At 41.8% G+C, this 18,741-nt stretch overlaps 1 protein-coding gene and 1 pseudogene across 12 annotated transcripts in view; one reads left to right on the top strand and one right to left on the bottom strand.

Annotated features, from left to right (window-relative positions):
• Positions 1 to 967: 967 nt before the first annotated feature.
• On the bottom strand, positions 968 to 1,277 carry LOC116859135 (annotated as a pseudogene).
• Positions 1,278 to 11,139: 9,862 nt separating this feature from the next.
• Positions 11,140 to 18,741, top strand: part of TUT4 (terminal uridylyl transferase 4) — a 125,928-nt gene continuing 118,326 nt past the window's right edge. For 9 of the 12 annotated variants that reach the window (XR_004381086.1, XR_004381085.1, XM_032844186.1 and 6 more), the window contains exon 1: positions 11,202 to 11,700. The gene's annotated coding sequence lies outside the window, so the exon portion shown is untranslated. Of the gene's footprint in view, positions 11,156 to 11,201; positions 11,701 to 18,741 lie in introns of those variants that run through there. The other 3 variants (XM_032844192.1, XM_032844190.1, XM_032844184.1) reach the window with 2 other exon arrangements.

Raw genomic sequence — 18,741 nt, 5'->3', positions numbered from 1 at the left:
CTGGACCTTTGGGAAACTGGTAGCTTTGACCTTTTCTTCTTGTTGGGGCCAAGATCACAGAGCTTCCCTTACCAAATTCAGTTGTAATTCTTTTTCTTGGTTTTCCCGAATTGTGACTATTAATATCCATATCTTATACCTGACTTTCATTCGTCTTGGAGAAGTCTCATTCAGAGGCTCAGACATCAGAGGAGCAGTCCCACTAAGGACCAGTGATTAAGGCCTGACCATCAGCTAGCTATGTTCAAACTGTCAGTTATCCAGAAAGCCCTTGATATCAGGCAGCCAGAAAGGCTGAAGAACCAAAGGATTCCTAGGCACACAGCTGCTTGCCTGTGCACTGGGGACAGTGATGGGGGTGGGTGGGGTGTGTGGATGGGTGGTAGGGTGGGGATGGGATCCTAATTCCTAAATTATCCACTTTGGGTTTTTAAAGGCTAGGATCCGGGCACCTGGGTGGCTCAGTTGGTTAAGTGCCTTCGGCTCAGGTCATGGTCCTGGAGTCCAGAGGGATGGAGCCCAGCAACAGGCTCCCTGTTCAGCGGGGAGTCTGCTTCTCCTTCTCTCTCTGTGCTTCTCCCCCTGCTCATGCTCTCTTGCACTCTATCTCTCTCTCAAATAAATAAATAAAATCTTAAAAAAAAAAAAAGGCTAGGATCTTCAGTGGGAATTGGGACTTTTTTTTTTTTTAAAGATTTTATTTATTTATTTGACAGAGAGAGAGATCACAAGTAGGCAGAGCAGCAGGCAGAGAGTGAGGGAGAAGCAGGCTCCCTGCTGAGCAGAGAGCCCGATGCGGGGCTTGATCCCAGGACCCTGAGATCAAGACCTGAGTCAAAGGCAAAAGCTTAACCCACTGAGCCACCCAGGTGCCCCAAGAATTGGGACTTTTGTTTGATTTTTTTTTTCTTCTACCTAGATACCTAACTTCTCCAGACCACAAGGCCAGTGTATATTATTGTCCTGGTCACCTTCTGACACTTTTATGTTGCAGCTGCTGGAATTCTGGAAATGAGCATTGTAACTGCTCATCAGGCCCATTCCCAGATGCTCCAGGAAGGGAGCAAAATAGGAGCCACGAGCCCCTCCATCTTTCACTGGCTGAATGCCAAAATCCTTCACACTACCAGTTTCTGTGAACTGCAGGTAGAAGTAGCCACAGTCGACTGCCCCGTGCACCTCAGTGCAGAAGGCCAAACAAGAATCCTGTGTTAGGTGTAGGAGCAATTGGCCTCTAGCTGGTTAGTATCCATGTTAGCCAAAGAGATTTCTTGCATTTTCTTTGGTAAACCACGGCGGAGAGGGTGCACTATTGCTCACAGCAGCGCGGGCAGCAACAAGTCGAGCTCTCTCGGGCTCGCTGGGGCTGTGTTGGGCCTAGAGGCCTGTTAAGGCCATGTCCCCGGGTGGCAGGGACAGGGGGAGTGTGCGGTGCCGAGGCAGCAAGCAGCCAGCGGCATCTTCCCGGGAACCCCAAGCCTTTCAGTTTCTTCTGGCATCTCCTGGAGTCTGGGACTTTGAGCTCAGGCTGGCCTGGACTCACCGCCAAATGGTCTCTGAGCTTCAGCCAGCAGCCCCCTAAAATTTTTATTTTTTTTAAGTAGTATATTTAATTTTTATTTTACTAAAAATAAAAGTTTTACCTTTGAAAACACAAGTGGTCATGAAGAAATGCTTATGATTTAAGGTTAAGTGCAAAGGGGCCAAAATAGTTAAGATTACTATTATCACTATTATTATTAGTTAAGATTACTAAGATTACTACTATTTTTTTACTTCTATTATTATTATTACTATTTAGTCCAACATTCTAAGCAACTATACTCAGCTCACAGTAAAAGGACATCCAGGCTCCATGCTCAGAGGGGAGTCTGCTTCTCTCTCTCTCCCTCTGCCCCTCCCCTTGCTCACGCTCACTTTCTCTCTCACTCTCTCAACAACAACAAAAAATCTAGATGTGTATTTCTGACTTGGTTTTCATTTAGGTTCTGTCCTACCCCTGCCAAAATATGCGCAGAGACTACTTTTGGTAATGCTTCTCCATATCTGACCTAGCCCCTGGTAATCTCCTTTTTTTTTTTTTTTTAAAGATTTTATTTATTTACTTGAGAGAGAGCATGTGTTTGCAGGAGCACCAGCACAAACAGGCGGGAGGGGCAGAGAGAGAGGGAAAAGCAGGCTCCCTGCTGGACAGGGAGCCAGATATGGGACCTCAGTCCCAGGACCCTGGGATCATGACCTGAGCTCAAGTCTGGAACAAAAATATTTGAAGTTTGAATTAAAGTCACTCTGTGCTTTCACAGGTAACTTTTGAATTCTCCTCCATTTCATGATTTCCAAAGATGGATATAAAATTGATATCCCTTTAGCCAAGAAGATATGAGGTCTGAGATCCTATCTAGATCAGAGAAACATCTTTCTCTCTCCAAAGCAGATTCTGTACAACCAAAATAGTGATTTAAGCATATACTTCTCTTACCTCTTATCTTACTTGAGATACCCCCCAGTGCTCCTAAGAGCAATATGGCTCCCAAGACCCCTCACAATCTACTGCCATTCTACCTCTCCAACTTTATCTTCTAGTAATCTGCTAACCTTTTTCTTTCTTCCTAACCCGATGTTACATCAAACTACTTCCATTCCTTAAACACATATTAACTTTTCCACATTTTATTGATGTATACCCTTCATACAATAAGGAGCACCAAACTTAAGTGTACAACTCAGTGGTGGTTTATATAGGTACCCACATGATCAAGATCTAGAACATGACTAAGATCTAGAACATTTCTAGCACTCTAGAAGCCTCCCCATACCACCCTTAGTCCATATCTACACAATTCTGACTTCCATCAATACAGATTCATTTTGCCTATTCTTTAATTAAAAAAAAAAAGAAGAAGAAATATGCCATATGTATTCCTTTTTCTTTTCTGTTCTTTTTTTTTTTTAAGTAAGCTCTATGCTCAGCGTGGGTCTTGAACTCATGACCCATACACCCCTAGATCAAGAGTTGCATGCTCCACTAACTGAGCCCACCAGGTGTTCCACCATATGTATTCTTTAAAACACATAGTAGATTTTTATGCTTCCTCTACTGGAAAGTAGGAATGCTGAATATCTGTCATGTGCTGGTGTTCTCCCATTCTGTCTCCATGGCAAATATAACTGAATCACCATTCTTTCTTATTGTATCTAGATTGAGGTTTAGGCTCTTTTCCTAAACTGTGCACCAGTAGCCACTACTGATTATTGAGAGCTGGCACTAGTGAAACTTTCCTGGACAAGAATGGCCTCTTTCACATGAAATCCTTCATTTCCACCATGTACAACACATTTGATAAGTCATTTAAGTCTTACTGACTTAAATGTCCCTTTTTTCTGTTCCTTTTTTGCATGCCTACTCCTGCTTATTTCAAGCTTTCATAATTTCTCACCTGATTTTCTACAACAACGCCTCATGGTGTTCCCTGCCTTCAGTTTTGGCTCCTCTATTTTTTTCTGCACACTGCTGATTAATCTTTTTAAAATATCCAAATACGATATACTACATCATTCTCCTGGTTAAAACCTTTTAAGGTTCTACCTTTCAGGTTAAGCCTAAGTGGCTAACAACTGTATTGTAGGCCCCGCCTCTCTTGCCAGTGTCATCTCCTATAACCTGCCCTCCAGGATGTCAGCTGTGCACAGCTTTCTGAAACATGTTCTTCCCTCTTCCTCTTCTAATCTTGAATGCTGTTCTTTCTAACTGGCTAAGTCTCCTTCACTCTTCAAGGGTGTTTCAAGGATATTTATTATACAAACGTTTATTGGTCATTCTTTCCCTAACAAACGATTATTCTCTCCCAGGCAAAACTAATTATCCCTTGTTTGTGGCCTCATAATACTTTATACATATCCTTATTACGACAATTATCACATTGTATTATTATCTGTTCACATTTCCAAGAGTTCCTAGAGGGAAGAGAGCTTTGCAGCTCCAGAACTAATCACAGTGCATGACATCTTATTTTACAGGTTAAAAAAAATTGTGGTAGGGGGGCCTGGGTAGCTCAGTGGGTTAAAGCCTCTGCCTTCAGCTCAGGTCATGATCCACGGGTCCTGGGATTGAGCCCCGCATCCGGCTCTTTGCTCAGCAGGGAGCCTGCTTCCCTCTCTCTCTGCCTGCCTCTCTGCCTGCTTGTGATCTTTGTCTGTCAAATAAATAAATAAATAAATAAATAAACAAAATCTAAAAAAAAAAAATGCGGTAAAATAAATGTAATGTAAAATTTACCATCTTTATCATTTTCAAGTGTGCGGTTCAGTAGTAGTAAGTACATGCATGTGGTCCTGCAGCTATCACCATCATCTATCTCCAGAACTCTGTTCAGCTTGTAAGATTGAAATTCATACTTATTAACTTCATTCTCCCCTCTCCCTAGCCTCTGGCAACCACCATTCTACTTTCTGTTTATGATTTTGACTTAAGTGCCTCGTAGAAGTGGAATCCCACAGTATTTGTTTTTTTGTGACTGGCTTATTTCATTTGGCACAATGTCATTTGGCACAATGTCTTCAAGGTTTATCCATTGTTGTAGCCTGTGTAGAATTTCCTTCCTTTTTAAGGCCAAACAATATTCCACTGTACGTATATACCACATTCTGCTTATCCATTCATCTGCCAGTGGACAATTGGATTGCTTTCATTGTTTAGTTATTGTGAATATGCCGCTATGAATATGGGTGTACAAATCTCTTTGAGGTTTGCCTAGGTGGCTCAGTCAGTTAAGCGTCTGCTTTTGGCTCAGGTCATGATCCCAGGGTCCTGGGATGGAGTCCCACATCGGGCTCCTTGCTCATCAGGGAGCCGGCTTCTCCCTCTGCCTGCAGTTCCCCCTGCTTGTGCTCTCTCTCTCTTGCTCAAATAAATAAATAAAATCTTAAAAAAAGAAATCTCTCTTTGAGAACCTGCTTTCAATTCTTTTGAGTATTTGCCCTGAAATGGAATGGCTGGATCATATGGTAATTCTTATTTTATTTTGTTTTCATTTTTTGAAAGATTTTATTTATTTATTTGTCAGAGAGAGTGCACAAGCAGGGAGAGCAGCAGGCAGAGGGAGAAGCATGTTTCCCACTGAGCAGGGAGCCGACGCGAGACAGGATCCCAGGACCGTGGGATCATGACCTGAGCCAAAGTCAGACAATAAATTGACTGAGCCACCCAGGCATTCCTTGGATGACAATTTTATGTTTAACTTTTTGAGGAACCACTATACTATATATATGTGTGTGTGTGTGTGTGTGTGTGTGTGTGTGTGTGTGTGTTTATACATATGCTATGTTTTCTGCTGTGGCTGCACCAGTTTACCTTCCCATCAATAATACACAGGGCTTCCGATTTCTCCACATCCTTGCCGACACTTAGTGTTTTCTATGTTTTGTTTTTCTTTTTGATAGTAGTTGTCCTAACAGATGTGAGGTGTCATCTCATTGTAGTTCTGATTTGCATTTCCCTAATGATGGTGATGTTAAGCATCTTTTCATGTGCTTATTGGCCATTTGTAGATCTTCTTTGGAAAAATGTGTATTCAAGTCCTTTGCCCATTTTTGAATGAGGTTGTTTTCTTGTTGTTGAGTTTTAGTTCTCTACATATTCTGGATATTAATCCCTTATCAGAGATAGGATTTGCAAACATTTTCTTACTCCTTGGGTTGCCTTTTTACTCTCTTAATATTGTCTTTTGATGCACAAAATGTAATTTTTATGAAGTCCAATTGTTCTATATTTTCTTTTGTTGCCTGTGCTTTTGGTGTCATATTCAAAAATTATTTCCAAATCCAGTGGCTTTTTTTTTTTTAAGATTTTATTTATCTATTTGATAGAAAGATAGAGAGCACAAGTAAGCAGAGCAGCAGGCAGAGGGAGGGAGAGAAGCAGGCTCTCCGCTGAGCCTGGAGCCCAATGTGGGGCTCAATCCCAAGACCCTGGAATCATGACCTGAGCCAAAAGCAGATGCTTAACCAACTGAGCCACCCAGGCACCCCTAAATCCAGTGTTTTTGCCCCATGTTTTCATCTAAGAGTTTGCTGTTTTAGGTCTTACACTTAGGTCACAGATTCTTTTTTTTTTAAAGAAAAAATTTTTTTTTTTTTTTTTTTGACAGAGAGAGAGAGAGTGCAAGCAGGGACATCAGCAGGCAGAGGAGAGGGAGAAGCAGGCTACCCACTGAGCAGGGAGCCCTATGTAGGACTCGATCCCAGGACCCTGGGATCATGACCTGAGCTGAAGACAGATGCTTAACCGACTGAGCAACCCAGGATCCCTGGTCACAGATTCATTTTTCGTTAATTTTTGCTTATGGTGTTAAGTAAAGGTCCATTTTCATCTTTCGTATGTGGATATCCAGTTTTCCCAGAACCATTTGTTGAAAACACTGCCTCTTCCCCACTGATGAATGGTCTTAGCACCTTTGTCAAGTATCGTTTGACCATATAGGTGAGGGCTTATTTCTGGACAGAATGCGTGGTATTTCATAAGATCCAAAGATGAATCAGATTATCCTAATGCACTAGAGTTGCTCATAGGGAGTGGGATCTCATTTTTATTTTAGACAAAAAAGAAGAGATGATTTTAGAGGGAGGTAAAATAGCCAACTTAAAAAGAGTTCAAGTCAGAATTATAGATTCTGGTCATCTAGTTCACATCCTTGTTTTTATATAGGAAGAAAAAAAGGCCTGATGTTACTCTTAAGATCAGAATTATAACAAAAATAAAAAGTTATTATAGAAGATTTCAACTCAGTGAAGGAAGAACTTCTAACATCTAGAATACACAGATTTGAGAAAGAATGAGCTCTCTATAACTACAAATATTTAAACAGAAGTTGGATGAATACCTGTAAGCTTTGCTATAGAAGACAGGTCTGATCATTTCTTTGCCTTGCTTGTAAATATTCTATGACTGCCCATTAACTTCAGGATAAGGGCCTGCTTTTTAAAATGGCATATACAGGGGCGCCTGGGTGGCTCAGTGGGTTAAGCCTCTGCCTTCGGCTCAGGTCATGGTCTCCGGGTCCTGGGATCAAATCCCTCTTAGGCGTCTTGCTCAGCGGGGAGCTGGCTTCTCCCTCTCTCTGCTGCTCCCCCTGCTTGTGCTAGTGCACTCTCTCTTTCACAAATAAATGAATAAATAAATAAAATGGCACACATAGCCCTTAAGATATGGTCCTAGGTTACCTATATAGCATCATTTCCTGCCATGTATCTATGTTCTTGATATAGCCAACTTTTGTATTGTGAGGTCTGTCCTTTCTAATTGTCAGACCTAACTCAAATAAAAAAAAAAAAAGTAAAAAAACAACCACCTTAAAAAAAAAACAACAACAGTTTCTAACGCTTCAAGGAAGTAAGCTAAAGGGTGTGGCTGTAGCTTAAAATTCCACACATAGAATTCTCAAAACAAATTAAATAGAATCAATGGGTTGCAAGTATACACATGCACTAGTGACTATAAGGGCACATGAAATCCAAACGGGCAGATGAGAACAAACTTTGATTTTCAGAAGAAAAGGAATTAACTTTTGGTGAATGTTACCATATAACATACATTTATTATTATTTTTTTAAAGCATGCTGTATGCCCAACATGGGGTTTGAACTCACAACCCAAGATCAAGGGTCGCATATTCTACCAACTAAGCCAGTCAAGCACCCCTATAATAGACATTTAAACATATTTTAGCTTATTTAATTTTAAGAATGCAAAAAGACCAAAAAAAATAGATCCTTTACACTATTTTTGAGGTGAAAACATACTACGTTAGGATCTTTGGTATTACATGCTATAAATAAGAATCACAAAAGTTTTAAACTTTGAACATATCTTCTGCTTTACAGATAACTTAGTGTGTCAATAAGTACTTTCTAGGTACTTTCTGTGTGTCAGGATTGTGCTGGGTACGGGGAATACAAACATGAAAAAGGAATAGGACCACAGCATCGAGGGTGATATGGTTGTTTTGGACGGAGCTCATCATCAGACAAGGTCTATAAAAGGTTAACAACCACTGAAGTCTCTCTCCTTGAAGAAATCAAGTATCTAGGAAAAAAAGGAGGGGAGCTTAGAGAAAACCTTTAGCAGATCAGACCACATCTTTCTTGCTTATAAAAGTTCAGTGACTAGCCAATAACTACAGGAGAAAGCCTGTTTTTTTTGTTTGTTTGTTTCTATGGCATACATAGCCCTCTATGATTTATTCCCTTTATGATCTACTGGCAAATTGACTTGGTTTGAGCAGACTTATCTTTGAGGTCCCTTTCTTGTGATTTGATTTACTCACCAGATCACCTGTCTGTCCAATATGATTATTTTTGGACTAAGTTTTTCTATCACCTAGGAGGAAAATAGAATATGAATATTGATCCACTGGGCAATTATATTTCTCGTTATATGTGATGAAATAAGACTTTAACTGCAAGCAATTTTCACCTGAGTTTAGATGAAATTGTGCTCCTAGAAGTTCTGGACTGGAGGGCTAAATTTAGAGACTTAACCACAATTATGATATCTACCTTGCAAGTATCAGGTATAAATCCTCAGTGTTTTTTTTCGGAGCCGTCGTTTACGGTCTTATTTCTCAGTAAACTGTTTGGGATTCAATAGAAAGAACACAGGGCTAGTATTCTAGTCCTGCCTGTGACTTACTGTATAATCCTGGTACTTCAACCTCTTATGTCCTAAGTTTCCTCATTTTTCAAATACAAATAATATTTGTTCTACATGTACTTTGTGATGATACACAAGATTATAGTTTAATTTTAACTCAATGAGTATGTGAGTATTATAAGGAATACAAATGTAAGTATTTGTACTCAAGCTTATATTCTGTTGGGGTCAGACTTATAAAAGTAACATGTAGGGATCCAGAGGAAGGATGGATTACATTCAGTGGAGGGGGTGTGATCAGGAATATTTAATAAAGGAGATAGGAGTTGAGCCGGGTCTTGAGGAATAGGAAAGGTGGCAGAGTCATTTGGAAGGGATAAGAACAGAGAGGCACTGGGATTCTCAGTCTGGCCCCAGCTTTTTCTTTTTCTTTTTTTTTTTTAAACGATGTATTTAGTAGAGACAGAGGGAGAAAGCACAGCTTTCTTGAGGGGGAGGGATAGGGCAGAGAGAGAGAGAATCTGAAATAGACTCCCCACCATGCGGAGGCAGGGCTGGATCTTGCCATTTGGAGATCAGGAATCTAGGATCATGACTTGAGCCAAAATCAAGAGTCAGATGCTTAACTGACTAAGCTACCTGGGTGCCCTGAACCCAGCCTTTATTTTCAGACTCATTATCTTCTGCACACTTCAGACAAAATGATGTTTTCTGAATCAGGCATGTGTCTGGCATATAGCAGTTGAGCCTCCATGGTCCAGCTACTACCTCTTCCATTAGAGCCGCACCCAAGTGGCATTTATCATACTTTCCTCTGTATGAGCCTGGGCCTTTGTTCATATGCCCTTTTGCTTTTATTGTAGCTTAATAGAACAACCTTCCTTGCTTAATGGTGAACTTTTTGGAGACAGGAATCTGGTACTGAACTCAGTGCTTTGCTTTTATTAAGTAATCAGGAAATTTTATTGAATTGAACTTGTTCCAAGGACACTGATATCACTCATGTCGGAAGGACATGTTGGTATCATCTCAGTGTCTCTATAGGCTTTAACTTTTGTGTCCTGCTGTTTTCCTTACAGCATCTCTGTGAAGTAGATTTTTTTGCCTTTAAAAACTTACAGATGAGGAAACTCAGAGGGTACATTTGCCCAGTCATCCAGCTAAGTTCTGAAGCCAAGCAGGGCTCTTTTGACTTGAAATCCCCTACTCTCTGCACTATACCTGGGCCTTGTGGCATCAGACAAGTAGGGGTAAGATGCACTTATTCTGAGAGCTCTCATTCTCTCTTTGTAAATGGGAGCAATAGTACTGACCACATGGGATTGTTATGAGGGTTAAATGGAGTAAAATATGTGAAGTCCCTAGCTCAAGGCCTAGCTAGCCCTTAGTGGGTTATGCTTGGTCCCTTCTCAAAGCTTCAAATTCAAATGGACATAAACAGATAAATACCCAGTTCTGAGGTGCAGTGGGAAGTAGATGGGACTACACAGGCAGGAATATCCTTCTCCTTGTAACCTCTCATATGTTCTATCCTTTGAGACCTATTATATGCATTAGGCCATATTTTGTAAATACTTAAGATTTAACAACCTCCTTCACCATCACGTCCACCCATGTTCTACCCTTTTCCTGCCTAGTGTGTGTCAAATGCAAGGGCTGTAGTTGTGTGACTTGTCCAGCTTTGAGGTCAGGGGTTGATTGAATAATGTCCAAGGCTGGGGTCTTTAAAAAAACAAAACAAAACAAAACAAAACAAAACAAAAACTAAGCCATAGATCCTCTCGGATTGTAACTTTAAATAACTATGCAGAGGAACCTATTAAAAGTAAAGTAAGAATGGGCCCATAGATGGTAGTTAATTGCAAACCCGAGTGAAACTAAAGAAATTATTTTTGAAATCTTCCCGGGGTAGGGAGATGTTCTTGAGATTTTTCTGCTGAGTTCCTTAACTCCTAAATAGGCTGCATTTTGAAAAGAATTCCAGCTTTGGTGGGTTGGTGGCAAAGGTGACTAGGCGGGTGTCGACCCCCGGCTTTCTTCGTCCAGCTCCCCCTTGATGTTCAGAAGCCCGCGCTAGGGGCCGAGGGTCCACGGAGGATCCGGCTAAGCCCGGTCCGTGTGCCAGGCTACAAAGTGCACGTCCAACGCCAGGCTTCCTTGGTGGTGGTGGCAGAGCGGGGGGAAGGACAGCTTCTGGAGCGAGGAGTAGAGGCGGCTTTCTGGCCCTTCTTTTCGCTTGGAGGCCTCGGTAGGGCGGGAGGCCTAGGAGCCAGAACTGAGTGGCGCTGCAATGCCCGTAATCCCGACCTGCTCAGGCACGCCAGCGTCCCCGTTCTCCCCAGTGGGGCCCCGTCGGGTAGCGGGAGCTCGCGACTCCCACTCGATGGCCCCGCCCCTCCTCGCGAGCCCGCGGTGACTTCGACCCTCCCCCAGCGCTAGAGGACCCGCCCCCTCCTCGCGGACTAACGAGTGTCCTCGCGCGCGCGCGCCCCTTTCCTCCGCCTGAGTGTGAGTGTGCTGCCCTCCCACCTCGGCCCCTCCCTATTGTTTCTCTCCGCCGCCACAAGCCTCCAAACGCAGCCCCTCCCCCCATTGGTGTTTACCGCTCCCCCTTCCCTCGTCTCGGTTTAACCGGCACCCTGGGGCCCCCAGAACGAAGGGAGGGGGTACCCCTGAACTCTTTCCTCTGCGTCTCCTCTCCTGGGTCTTCTCCGCGTCTTTCCCCAGCCCAACTCTCGGAGGTCAGGACTCCATTCAAGGCTCTGTCCGTCCCTCCCCTCCCCCCTTCCCTGGTTCCCCCTCGGCCCCCTCCCCTCAGCGGGTCCTCCTTTTTCTCTCCCTCTCCCTCCTCCTCCCCCACCCCATCCCTTCCCCCCCACAATGCAGTTCGCGGCGCGGCGGACATGGCGGTGGAGTCCTGAGCTCGTCGTGTCCCGGCCTCCAGCGGCGGCGGCAGTGACGGCGGCAGCGGCGGCAGCAGGAGGCGGCGGGGGGAGCGGGAGCCACTGAGATGAGGAGGCGCCGCGCGCGCCTGTAGCTCGCGGGCCTCGCAGGTACGGAGGTTCCGGCCGCGTCGCAGCGCCGGGCGCCGAGGGGGTGTGCTTTGGAAAGGCCAGGCGGCCCCCTGTTCGCCCTCCTCAGGTGCGGAGCCTCGCAGGTGTCGGGGGCCCGGCCCGAGCGTGTCTCAGCCACCCCTTGGGGCCTGACACTTCTTTCTTTGCCGGAATGGACTTCGGGTGTCCCAGGGGAAGGCTGAGATAAGGGAGGTAGGGGCGGCGGCCTGGCGGCCTGAGGAGGGCATTGGGGCGCTTCGGGGGCCGAACTTCACAGAGAGGCTGAGGTTCTCGGTTCCGGGCCGAAACCTGTAGACCCGGGAGGCGGATTTTGAGTTAACGGGATTGATGTGAGCATTCTCTTGGGTCCAGTACGATTCCCTGTCATGTATGCCTTTTCTTTCATCTCTCCCCCCACCTCCGTTAGACACAGATGTCCATATATAACAGGCAAATATACACACTCATGTAATACATAATAAAGGATTTCTCCGGGCTCACCCTTGTCGAGAAGAGAGAAGGCAGAGATGTCTGTGAATTTCGTTTTTTGCTCGCCCGCCTTCTCTCTCCCCCGCCCCCCAGTCGAATGGTGGTAATGAACGCTTTGACGTGGGAAACTGAGATTCGTATTTGTAAACAGACAGCACTAGCCGTGTGTGTTGCACGCCTCCGCGAGAGGTTTCAGGTCCTTTTGGTATCCGGATCGCAAAAGAATGAGATATTTGGACGTGAAAGAAGCACATCGCCGAGATTTCTAGTCATACCTGAATGGGATGAATTACTGTTATTTTAGGAACGTTGATTGAACTTTTTCTTTTCGTAAGTTTATCCCATCTTTAATCAGATGAATTTTGAACCTTGAGTGAGATCTTGTTTCGGTATACCATGTTTTTTCATTTTGATATATTTTTGATACAAAAGTAGTTCCTGACACATGTGACATTCTACTTGGTTTTGTGATCTTTTTAGTGTCTAGAAACGCAATTCGAATTGTTTTGTTGGCGTGCATTTAGTAATTAGCTGTAGTGGATCAGATTACCTTTTGTTTCCAAAAGGCCCCTCTCCCCCGCCAAGTCTTGTAGTAGCGAAATGTGTAACACTTGGTGAAACAGAACATATCCTGTTTCTAAAGTAATGAGAACTATTAGCTAATAAAACTGGATGATCCCAACTAGATACGACAATTTAGAGAGAGTACTATACTAGGGTGGTGAATTGTGGAATGCTTTAAAAAAAATTGACTTTTTTGTTCGTGGTGTCAGTCAGCATGTTCTGTATATGAGTATATTGTACTCTGGAATTTTCTTTAGGCTCAGCACCCTTGTAAGGTCTCCTTAAAAATTGCTGCACATTGCATCCTAGTACTTAATTAGTCACAACTTGTAAAATTTTGAAATTGCTTTATTTAGAATGCTGTGCTTTAAAAATAATGAATTCTCTAGTGTCTAGTCTGCTGTGATGCTTTTATAAGTTTTAAAGAGTGTTCTTAAAAACCACATACTTTGGGGACAATAAGCATTTTATGCTTTAAAATTTTATGTATTTTATGCTTTAAAATGTAATTGTTAATATAAACAAAAGAAAGTTGCTTTGAAAGAGAGCTCTTTTAGGTCTTCCTATTTGCAATTTTTAATTTGACTAGTGTGGAAAATGAAAATTAAAGCTTCCTTGAAATAATACAGAGGAGGAAGTGAAAGTTATTGACATTCAATGTTTTAAATGTAGCAAATGTCTGAATACAAAGAGAAAATTAAGGTCTTTTCATTGTCTTAGGTCAAGTTGTTATTAGTTACAGATCAATTTACAGGATGTTATCATGTACATAAGTTTAGTTCAATTTCATAATTCCTAAATCACACAGATTCACATTTATTTTTAGTTCATTTAACTAGAACAGTAGTGTCTGTGTTATAATTTTAGACCTTTTAAAAATAAAAATTTATAATTGCAATTATAAATATTTCTGATTAATAGAAAGTCATTTAAGGAGAATTTTTATTAGTTCTCAGAGCAGATTCAGTCTAGTAAGTAGAGAAACTTTTTTTTGACCCCAGGGTTAACCTTGACATGAATAATCATCATTTATGTTGTGTTCCATTTTTGTTTTGTCTTGTTTTGTTTTAATGTTGTGTTCTTTATCCAATGTCAAATCAGGATCTGTGGGTAGAGAAAGTTTTTTGACTGTATTTTCTACAGAAAGTGTCTGTTTTCAGGCAATAAATAAGACTTACTTATAAATGCTGATGCCAGTAAAATTTGTTTATCCTTAAAAAGAACCAACCAGGGGCGCCTGGGTGGCTCAGTGGGTTAAAGCCTCTGCCTTCGGATCAGGTCATGATCCCAGGGTCCTGGGATCGAGCCCTGCATCTGGCTCTCTGCTCAGAAGGGAGCCTGCTTCCTCCTCTCTCTCTGCCTGCCTCTCTGCCTACTTGCGGTCTCTATCTGTCAAATAAATAAAATCTTTAAAAAAAAAAAAAGAACAAACCATTTTGATATAACAATTCAGTGAGATGTGTTATTTTCGAAGGTAAACTACAAATGCTGGGATCCATAAAATAATATTACAAAATTCAGTGAAAGTCATGACTGCAGGTAGAAGTATGTCCTAAAGAAGAACAGTTCTTAAAGACCTAAAACAAGGAGAAAACACTAGTTTAAAGCAGGATAGGTGATATGTAGATTTTTTTCTTCTTAATCTAAGAGGAATTAAGACCGTTTAAACTGAACTAAGTGAATTAAGAAGGTTTACACTAAACTAAGTTTTAATTCTAGAATTCTAGATAATTGTGTAATTTGGGGAAATGTTTAAAAAGCAGCATATGTCCCCAAGCATTTTTTATAGATCGAAAAAGAAAAGTTATATAAATGCAAAGATGAAGTTTAGATTTTTTTCCCCTAAAGTGATAGATTTATTTTGTATAATGTGTTATGGTTTCCAAATTGTTCTCAACATTAATTCATTGAGTGTCCATAATTATCCTGAGTTAAGGGGGAGAGAAAAGGGAACTGACATTTGAGTAACTTTTTACCAGGCATTATGCTAGACATGTTTATTTTTTTTTTCACTTTTAACAACCTTATGAAACCTTTTTTGTAGTTGAGTTCAGTCTCTGCTGAAGATCATAGAGTCAGATTTGGAACAGCTCAGTGTGTTCTTCCTATTATATATGCCTTGTTGCTTTCCAGATGTATCAAGTAGTCTCTCAGTTTTGTAGGATGGACTGCCTAGGGTTACTCATTCACAGACCATTTAATCATTTATCAAATATTTGCATTTGTACATTATCCTAGACACTGGTAGGTTTTTGAGACACAGAATTATTAAGTCTCTCCCTTCAGGGAACTGAGTCTGCATATAATATAGATAAATTGCAACACACTGGATCATGGAAGGTCAGAGGGAAGAAGCTGGCTCTTGAACGATGAGTAGGAGTTTGCCAGGTAGAAAAGGGGATATAGTCTGGAGGCTGGTCCAGAACTAAGGAATAACCTATGCAAAGATGTTAAGTTGTTAAGGCGCTCAGAGTAGGAAGAGTGAGAAATTGAGTGTGGCAAGAGTTGAGGATTTATGGATAGAGTGGTGAGCGAAATGGTTGGAAATAGAGAGCGAAGGTTATTGTGTATGTTAAGGCCTTTGGATTTTTATTTTGTCACACAAGATCACCAAGTGAGATAGTATTCGAGTTGTGATTACAAGTGTGTTTTCTGTATATGTGCTGCCGAAGCGAGCACCAAGTGTGTTTTCTGACTCCTAGTTTAGTATTTCTTTCTCTTCGGCTTCCTTACCAACAGAGTTAACCCATTTTTGGTGGATAGTCAAGCACCCTTTTTCATGATATTTTTTTCTCTTTTCTCCTCTTACTAGTAGTTGCTGTATTTCAGATTAGTTTTTGAGGATCCCGAATGTTAAATTTCTTATAAGATTTTTTTTAAAAATTTTATTTATTTATTTGACACAGAGAGAGAGAGAATCACAAGTAGGCGAGGAGGGGGGTGGAGGGGCGCAGAGGGGTGCGGGGAGGCAGGCTCGGTGCGGAGCAGAGAGCCTGACATGGGGCTCCATACCAGGACTCTTGAGATCATGACCTGAGCCGAAGGCAGAGGCTTAACCCCCTGAGCCACCCAGGCGCCCCTTAGAGGATTCTTTTGAGATAAAAATACCTCTGGAGGTAATCACTTGTTATAGTTATTTAGGAAGTTTTTTCATTCCTTGATTTGGGTTGGTTGACTAATTTCTAGTTTAGCATTAGAAAGCAATAGGATGAGGGCTTGGGGAGTGTGGGCTTGGGTTGGTTGACTAATTTCTAGTTTAGCATTAGAAAGCAATAGGATGAGGGCTTGGGGAGTGTGGGCTTCCTGCAATCTGTGTTCATCAGCAAGGATGAGCAAAGTGCTCATCCTTGCACAAAGTAACCTGTACTTTCAAGAAGAAATCGGTGTAAGTCACATCATTGTCTGGTAGTTTAATTTATTTATTTGCAAAGATTTTATTTTTCAATAATCTCTACACCTAATGAGGGACTCAAAGTCAGAACCCTGAGATCAAGAGTTGCATGCTCCACCGACTGAGCCAGCCAGATCCCCCAATAGTCTGGTAGTTTTAGGTGGGTATTTGATTTACAGTGATGGTAGATAACTTACTGCAATTTTTACGAGGTATAATTTCTTTCTAAAGATCTTAAGTATTAACTCAGTCTTCAACAACCCTTTTGTATTATCCTCATTTACAGGTGAGGAAAGAGGTACAGAAGGGCTAAGTATCTTGGACAAGATTTCATAGCTACTTCGCTGCATTTTTGGTATTTGAACTCTGGGTTCAGGATGTCTGAGTCTGCAGTTAAAGCTCTTAACCACTATATTATATTGTACCTCAGGCTTGGGTTGTCAAAATTGAGCATGCAGAGGGTGTTAAGTTCAGCACAGTTACATGGGTTGTCAAAAAATACATTTTTAAGGAAAAAAAAATATTTTAAGAATGTAAAGTGTGGGGGCGCCTGGGTGGCTCAGTGGATTAAGCCGCTGCCTTCGGCTCAGGTCATGATCTCAGTGTCCTGGGATCGAGCCCCGCATCGGGCTCTCTGCTCAGCAGGGAGCCTGCTTCCCCTTCTCTCTCTGCCTGACTGTCTGCCTACATGTGATCTCTGTCAAATAAATAAATAAAATCTTAAAAAAAAAAAAGAATGTAAAGTGTGAATTATACATAATAGTGAAATCTGCTTGCATTTTGTCAGTCTTTCCTGCACATTGTAGTTTAAATAATTGTCATTAAAATTGCTCAGCCAGGGACACCTGGCTGACTCAGTTGGAAGAGCATGCTATTCTTGGTCTTAGGGTCATGGATTAGATCTCCATGTTTGGGGTGGAGATTACCTAAATAAATAAACTTAAAAAAAATTAAATCAAAGTAAAATTGATCACTTACTAAGTATTTGTTAGTTTAGGCTAGCGGTATTCAAATTCTGGGGACCTTTTTGAGGGGATCTCTGAGTCACAACTGTTCTCATAGTAATATTAAGATAATATTGTCATTAAGCGTCTGCCTTCGGCTCAGATCATGATCCCAGGGTCCTACAATCGAGCCCTGCATTGGGTTCCCTTCTGGGCGGGAAGCCTGCTTCTCTCCCACTCCCCCTGCTTGTGTTCCCTCTCACTGTGTCTCTCTTCATCAAATAAATAAATAAAATCTTTAAAAAGAAAAAAAGATATTTGTCTTTTACCCTCTCCTGTCATCTAGAATGTAGAGTGATGTCTACACTATATGTTAAAACATTGCTTTGGGGGCGCCTGTGTGGCTCAGTGGGTTAAGCCTCTGCCTTTCCGCTCAGGTCATGATCCCAGGGTCCTGGGATCGAGCCCCGCATCGGGCCCTCTGTAAGGCAGGGAGCCTGCCTCCCCCACCCCCCCTCTCTCTGCCTGTCTCTCTGCCTACTTGTGATCTCTCTGTCAAATAAATAAAATCTTAAAAAAAAGACAAAATATTGCTTTGATGGCTAATGGAGTATTTGTTAATTTTTCTTTGAGATATAGTTTACAGTATCATAAGACTCATCCTTTTAAAGTATAGTGTTAAGTATGTATTCATAAGGTTCTGTAACCATCACTATCTAATTCCAGAACATTTTCATCCTTCCAAAAAGAAACCCTGTGCTCATTAGCAATCACTCCTCATTACCCTCTCCTCCAAGCCTTTGGCAACTACTAAGCTATTTTCTGTCTATGGATTTGCCTGTTCTGGAATCATACATGTGGCTTTTTGTGCGTGACTTCTTTCACCAAGCATAGTGTTTCCAGGGTTTCTCCATATTACGTATTAGTGCTTCATTCCTTTTTATAATATTGCATTCTATGGACTGTATTCTATAGAGATACCATGCTTTGTTATTCATTCATCATTTAATAGTCATTTGGGTTGTTACCACATTTTGGCTAGTATGAATAATATTGCTATGAACATTCATGTAAAAGTTTTTGTCTGAGGGGTGCCTGGGTAGCTCATTTGGTTGAGTGTTTGACTCTTGATTTTGGCTTAGGTCATTATCTCAGGATCATGAGATTGAGCCCCGCACTGGGCTCTGGTGAGGGTGGAATCTGCTTGGAATTTTTTTCTCCCTCTCTCTGCCACCCCTCCCTTCACATGCTCTCTGTCTTTCTCCAAAAAAAAAAAAAAAAAAAGTTTTTTTTTTTTGTGGGTGTATGTTTTCATTTCTCTTGGCTATACACCCAGGAGTGAAATTGCTGAGTATTTGGATGCATTTATGTTTAACTTTAAAGATTTTATATTTATTCACTTATTTATATATGGGGGGGGGTTATGCAGCTTGTGAGTGAGTGGGGGAGGGGCAGAGGGAAAGAGGAGAGAATTTCAGGCAGACTCCATGCTGAGCTTGGAGCCAGAGACCCTGAGATCATTATGTGAGCTGAAACCAAGAGTCAGCTAAGAATTGGACACTTAACCCATTTTTTGTTTAACTTTATGAGTATCTGCCAAACTGTTGTCCCAAGAGGCTGCACCATTTTGTATTCCCACTAACACTGTATGAG

This window comes from Lontra canadensis, unplaced genomic scaffold (assembly GCF_010015895.1).
Source record: "Lontra canadensis isolate GAN:19392208 unplaced genomic scaffold, GSC_riverotter_1.0 scaffold148, whole genome shotgun sequence".
NCBI lineage: Eukaryota > Metazoa > Chordata > Mammalia > Carnivora > Mustelidae > Lontra > Lontra canadensis.
This window is presented reverse-complemented; position numbering and strand designations above follow the sequence as displayed.